The sequence below is a fragment of the Apis dorsata genome, unplaced genomic scaffold (genome assembly GCF_000469605.1).
Source record: "Apis dorsata unplaced genomic scaffold, Apis dorsata 1.3 scaffold_1121, whole genome shotgun sequence".
Classification (NCBI taxonomy): Eukaryota; Metazoa; Arthropoda; class Insecta; order Hymenoptera; family Apidae; genus Apis; species Apis dorsata.
In genome coordinates this window covers 121,128-128,627 of record NW_006264219.1, presented here as the reverse complement: position 1 = coordinate 128,627, position 7,500 = coordinate 121,128, and positions in this window count along the sequence as shown.

The following is a 7,500-nucleotide window of genomic DNA, read 5'->3' as shown; positions in this document are numbered from 1 at the left end:
AAAAAAAAAAAAACAACTAAAAATTAGGTTAGGAAACTTTGTGAACATTTGGTTACTCGCGGTACGTAGGAAGCCCTAACATGTAATCACATTCGCGTGAATTCGAGGTGGAAACGGATTGAAAAATCTACTTTTTATATTAAGGGACCCCTACCTCTGCCTCTCTTTCCCTCTCTACAATATATTATGTTCTTTCCGATCATTTTGATTTTTTTATTATAGATAGATTGGAAGTCTAAATTGCAAGAAGAGAGAGAGAGAGAGGGAGAGAGAGAGAGAAAGAGAGAGAAAATAATGGTTAGAGGATGGGAGGAAGGGAGAGAAACGCATATTTAATTCTTATACTATATTCGTTTATCCATTTTCATTCAAATAGATCTAATTTCGTTTTCTCTTCTTTCCCTATTTATCTCTTTATCTCTTTTTTTTATGTTTTATATATATATATATATATATATGTATATCTATATATATTTATGTTTTAATATATATAAATATATATAATAATATAAATATATATATATATTTTTTTTTTCGATGAGATTTGATTTAATCTGATCTTTATCGAAAAAGAAAAGTAAAAAAAGATATAAATTGCATCGTATACAGAGCGTTGTATGATTAAAATCGGATGTTAAAATAAAAAATAAATAATGGGGTAGTTTTTTATCGAAATGCATAGTATCGTTGCTCGAGATTTCGTATCGCGCGAATCATCGTTCAAAGAGTTCCAGTTGACAAAGGTTTTATACAGATCTATTAAAAACCAGTATTTCAAACCAATGAAGAATAATTAGTTTTCTAATAATAACGATACAATTTACGTAAATTTAGTACAGTGCTTAAGTCAGTAATGCTCAGCGTATCTAACAAATATTTTTAGTGGAAAGCCATGTCATACTCACATGTATTATAATGCCCTTAAACTATATAAACTAAACAACAATCAAAGAAGCGTGAACGATACTTGACTATTATTATTATTATTATAATTATTATAATTATAATTATGATTATGATTATTATTATGATTATGATTATTATTATTATTATTGTAGCTGTTTCCCTAGGAATATGTAGATCGTAGCCACTTCGAGGCAATTTACGTAATTAGATTATCGCTTCGAAATACACTTTTATATGGCGGTATTATTATTTGTAGATAGAATTTGCGATTATACTTATTACAATGATCAATCGATTGCTACATTAAGGTTTGTTTTTACAGTTACCGAGATCAATGTCCTACGAATAGTGGGAATACGATCGATCGGTCTTCTCGTTGATCTTATTATGTAGCTATCATTTTGCTTTTTTTTAAAAATATTTTTTTGTTTAATTCGTACGTGTGTATTATACATATATTTATATGTATGCATATATATATACACACACACACACATACATATATATATATATATATATATTTTTTATTATATATTCTTCTGTTAAAAGTGAAGTATTTGAATTTTCAACATATGGACGATTGGAATAAAGAGTGAGTGAGATGATGAAGTAAAAAGGGAGATTCATAATTTTTGCAATTTTTCGAACTCGATTTGAACGATGAATACTTTATTGAGCAAAAACAAAAATTAGTCCAATATGTAAAATCTCTCGGTCGATCTTCCCGTCCCGAAGTAATAAATAGACCGATCGATCGATTCCTTGCTCGAATTACAATCGTGAAGAACGTTCTATAGATATTTTTCGAAGGGAAAAAAAAACACAAACCTCTAAAAAGTCCAATTTTCTAAACGTAGGTTCCTTAAGAGTAACAAATTTAGCGTAACCGTTAAGAAAGCGTTGGCATGTATACGTTGGTCGAGGTGCCGTCGTATCGAGCTATGAGATAGACTCTCTCTCTCTTTCTCTCTCTCTCTGAATGTTTGTTATTTAGAAAACACGATCGAGCGACGGCATTGCACGACAATGTGACCTATGTGTTTGAATGAACGCAACGTTTAAGACGCGAATACACGGATAAATTGGCGATTAGTGGTAAATGTATTTACATGATCGTGCAAAAAATGATGCGCTGTTCGAAAAGAGTTCGAAAAAAAGTGCGCTGCACCCGTCGCTCGGATATTACATCGTGAAAGAGAAAAAAAAATCGAATTAATCGAAAGAAAACGAGGAAAAAGAAGGGGAGAAAAAAGCAAAAGGGAGAAGAAAATTGGAAAGAAGAGAAAGGGGAAGGAGAAAGCGTCGAATTGTATTTCTTTTTCTTCCTTGTTTCTACGTTTCTGTCGTGGCCCTTGAAGAGAAAAGTGGAAAACACGGAATGAAAGACAGAGGCAGAGATTGGTAAAAGGGCGACGGCATTGTTCGCACGATTACCGAATGATTTCGAGAGGAAACTTCCGAAATTATTAATCGGTTATCTAGTAAAAGTTGATAATATAATTATTGCAAATATTTATTATGAATATCTTTTTATTCGATAAGAAAGAAAAGAAAAAAAGAAGGACAAAATATAATTGGAGCATATAACGATAAATCGAATTCGAAGTTTCCTCGAATCGCAACACATAAGCACTTCTGTACAGAATTTTTCGTAGGTTGCGAAGATTTCCATTGAAAACTCTGCACTTGTCGGCTTCGTGAAATTAAAGTATTGTTGTTTGATTTAACGCATAAGCTGTACGTTAAGGAAAAAAAAAAAAAATTGCTTATAATTTAGGGTCGTGTAACGTGTGTTAGCGAAGCATGCTTCTAAGTAGAAAGATAGGACAACGCTATAACAATAATTATTATAATTAAAATAAATTAAGAATATAAGGCATTTAATAAGTGCAAAGTATTTCTTAATAAAAGTACTTCCAAAAATGATATTGCGTTCAATTATTTTGTAAAATATTTTTTAAAGCGTGAATTATTTTCGTCGTCGATTTAATTTGTTTCACGTATATATATATATATATTATTATATATATATATATTTCAATAATTGCAAACGAATCGAAAGTAGGATCGTTAGATATCGAACAGCGGAGCAGCCGAGGTGTAGAGAGGAATACGTAAAATTCGAATCAATAGAAATCGATTTCTAACAATAAGTACATATATAGATGTAGTTTTTGCGATGATTAATCCTTTAATATCCGGATTTTTAAAATTGTTATCTTAAAATTATGATAACATATATATGTTATACTTATTTTGAAATCGAAAATATTGATATTGAACCGGCCTAAAAAATATTCTCTGTTTTAACGCATATAGATACAACATTGGACGTTAAGAGGTAAAAAAATACAAAAATTTTCTTGAAAAAATAATTTATTATTAAAATTATCCATTTTTTAACAGTTATTATAAAAATAGTTTTTATTAACTATTTGTAAAACATATATATTTGAACCTTGTAGTTTATATAAATAACACGCATAAATTTTTTTCTAATTTTTCATAATTTGCATGTTTCTTTTTTTTAATTGGATAAAATAGAAATATATTTTATCATAGAGAACAAAGTTTTTTTTTTTTAATATTCTTTGAAGTTGATGAACAATTATGATCTCTTCTTTTCTATTTAATTGAATAAAATTGACATCTATACACATTAATGCTCTGTATTTTCATCTTTAATGTTCAGTGTTGTATCGATGTAACATATTTTCAACTATAAAATACTTACATTATAAGATTTGAAACGATTTTATAATATTTTTGTACACTTAATTTATCTTTTAATCAAATGTTAAGATGAAAATTTTAATGAAAAAAAAAAAAAAATATGTACCTTTATTATTTTTCTAATGATTTATTTGAATGATATAAGAAACACAAAAAGAAAAGATAAATTATTTAGAATAGTAATTGTCTCATCAATTTCAATGTTCTTGAAATATGTTGTTAAGGTCATCATTCTAAATAACTTTTTCTTATATATACAAATGTATATATCGCCATTTTATCAAAAAAATATTTTCTGTCATATATTGTATTAATAAATATTTGAGTGAAATTTGGTAGGTTTGAGTTTTTTAAGTTTAAGATAGAGTTAGGTATGCGATTTAAACAATTGATATTTGGATTTAATTTGGATTGATTTGATTTTGACTTAAAATTTTTAAAAATAATATTATTTACAATTTTTTAGAACATCTTGTCAAAGATGTAAAATAAATGAAACTATCTTTTAAACATTACAAAACCCAATTTAACCCAAACCTTAATCCAAACCTAAATTAAATCCTTGTAAAATGTTATGTGTTTTATTATCATGTAATATATTTTATTATCAAATAATAAGTAGAAAAAAAAATAAAATAGAAAAAAATTTTTATAATTTTCTATGATTAATATGATAGCATATATTGATTTTTTTATATTATATACAATATTCTGAAAAATTAAGATGATCTTAAGTTTTTTAAATGAAATGCTATATTTTTTATGCCATATGAAAGATAAATTTATCTATATAATAAATATTTCTTATCTTAAAAATAAAAGATGAAAGAAATATTCTAGATTTGTTTATACTATTGCGTTCAAAAATTTTTTATTATATATAGTATTATATATATAAGTACATAAAGTTACAGAAAACATGTTCAATACGTCTTCTTTAAATATACATCATATTTTATATATTGCATTTGGATTTTCGCTAATATTATTGTTTAATATAATACTTTCAAAATATGGTACAAAATATAATATTAAATATAGATTGTTAAAAATATTTTAACATTGATGCGATAATTGCTATAATACAAATAATGTAGACAATAAATAATAAGATAATATAATTATATAAATTATATTATATTATATTATTATTATTTGAAATTGAATATATTTAGCTATAGTATTAAAAAATTTGGATTAGATTAGAGATTGAACCTGTTGAAATTATAGTTTAATTTATTTTGGACAAAACATAGATTTGAATTATCATGAAATTATATTTAATTTTGATTTTAATTCAAAATCGAACATACCAAATTTCATAAATCAAATCTATTAAATTTTTAACTGAATGTTAAAAAAAATAACACATACGTAACTGTTCCAAACTTAATCCAAAATAATTTATAATCTTAATCAAAATAAGCTATAATTTAAGTCAGATCTAAACTTAATCCAAACTTATTTTAAAAATATAATATATAAAATTAAAAATATTTTTACATAAATGTTTAACTTAATAATAATTCATAATCTTAAAAGTTATATAATTTAGATTCAAAACTTATTCTAAATTTTAAAAATAAAAAATCACGTTTAGAATCGAAAATATTTTTTATATTTTTAAGCTAAAGTCAATCAGTGATTATATGCGGGTTATAAAGAAACCATATATTCCAAAATTATTTATATATTTCCATTTTTACAAGATTTTTTGACAGATAAAAAGATCTATTTATTTCGAATTCAATTACTTTATCTCAATTTGTCATGATTTATACGAAACGTCATATTTTTTTACTTTCATAGTCAAATTAATAAAAATTAATAGAAGAAAGAAAGATTTTTTGAAATTTCTCACGTAACTGTTGAAGTCAACCATTTTAAATTTTAAGTTAAGAATTATGATCACTTTATAAGCAAAGTTACTCAGGGCATTGACCTTGGCAATATAAATATCTGAAGATTATTGAAACCGGTAAGGTAATCTGTATTTCAAATAATTAGTGAATAAAACATAAGGTAAGATATTAATTTTCGAAAGAATTTTTCAACAGAATATATCTATTTCATTATAAATGAAATTACAGATTCTTGTTAAAAAGTATTGGATATTAAATTATTTTATATTTTAATTTATATTTATACTTTGTTCTTATTAATTGATTTTATTTTTCAAAAATCATAACAATGCATTTTCAATAAAAAATTAAAAAAAGTTTTTTCGAAATAACAAGACGATTTAAATAAATATTTTGCAATATGACAATGATATCATACAATATTAAAATTATTCGATAAAAAATAAATGAATAGGAAATTCATCAATCTTCAGACATTATACTTTTCATTTATTATTAATTTTATTTAATTTCATCAGTGCAATATGGTTTAAAAGAAAAACTGTTGAAAAATCGCGAAATAAAAGTTAATTAAAGATGAATTAATTAAATTGATATTATTTAAATTAAGTCTTTAACCAATGTTATAATAATATAACACTTTTTTTTTTAAAATTTGTAAAAATCGATTGTACTTAATTTCTTTTATTCATATTTTTAAAATATACTTTTTAATAAAGCTATTATATATATAAACTATTAATAAGATTTATTTTAATTTTCTATAAATGTTTATTTTAAGTATTTTTCAAATCAAATTTCTCAACTAAAATTTTTATTTCATTTAATTCTTTAATTTGCAGAAATAATTTCGAGTAATTTCTATAAATAAAAATTTATCTAATCTATCTAATATAAAAGTTTAATATGACTAATTTTAATTTCAATGTAACAAAATAATGTGTATATATATATATATATATATATATATTTACAATTTTTAAGGAACGATTTAATGATTTATAAACCTAAATAAATTTTAAGAAAAAAAAATAAATTTATTAAATATTTTTAAATAAAATTATTTGAATATTATAATAAATAATATAAAATATGATAAAGAATTCTCAAAATTAATATTGTAATACTAATGAATTTTTCAAATTAATGTTGAACTATTAATGGATAATGCTGAAGATTAAAGGGTTTTACCACTGACTATATTGTTGGCAGAGAAAGAAAATGCGAAACAGTAGCATTTTCTCGCGATTCTTAACCTTTTCTTAGAAACAGTCCGCAATTTCCCCCTTTTTCTTTCATCTAAATACCGCGTGCATATGCGCGTAGATATAAGTACATGCATATAAAATGTAGATGTCGCAATTTGTTTGAAAGTTTTTAATTTCGATTTTGAAATTGATTCAATATGTATATAAATATGATTCGATTAATTGTTGAAAAAAAAGGAAAAAATTATTGGAATAATTATATTCATATGTATTAATATTGGGCGAATATTACATACAAGAGATGATTACTTTATATAGAGTATTAATATATTTGTATAACATCATCAAGAGTTGATTCTAAAGATCAAAATAAACACAAAAGTTAGTACACAAAAATGTCGATTATGGTTTATTTATTAGGTTATGAAGCAATTGAAATTTGTATTAGATGAAACAAGATGAATATAGATTGAGATAATTTTATATCTGTTATACTATTATTTATTATATATTATTTATACTATTATTAATTCATTTTGTCTTCGTCTCATTCTAATGCAAATTTTAATTGTTTATAACTTAAAAGTCTTAATCGACATTTTTTTGTTTTAATTTTTAAAATCAATCTCAAAATTTATAAATAAATTTATAATAATATATAAATTTAATAAATATATTTATTAAATTTATTATAAATAAATATATTAATATCCTGTATAAATGAATTTGACGGTTCAAATATTTAGTTTAATTTTATATAGTGATTCATATTAATTCAGGCACTATTATGT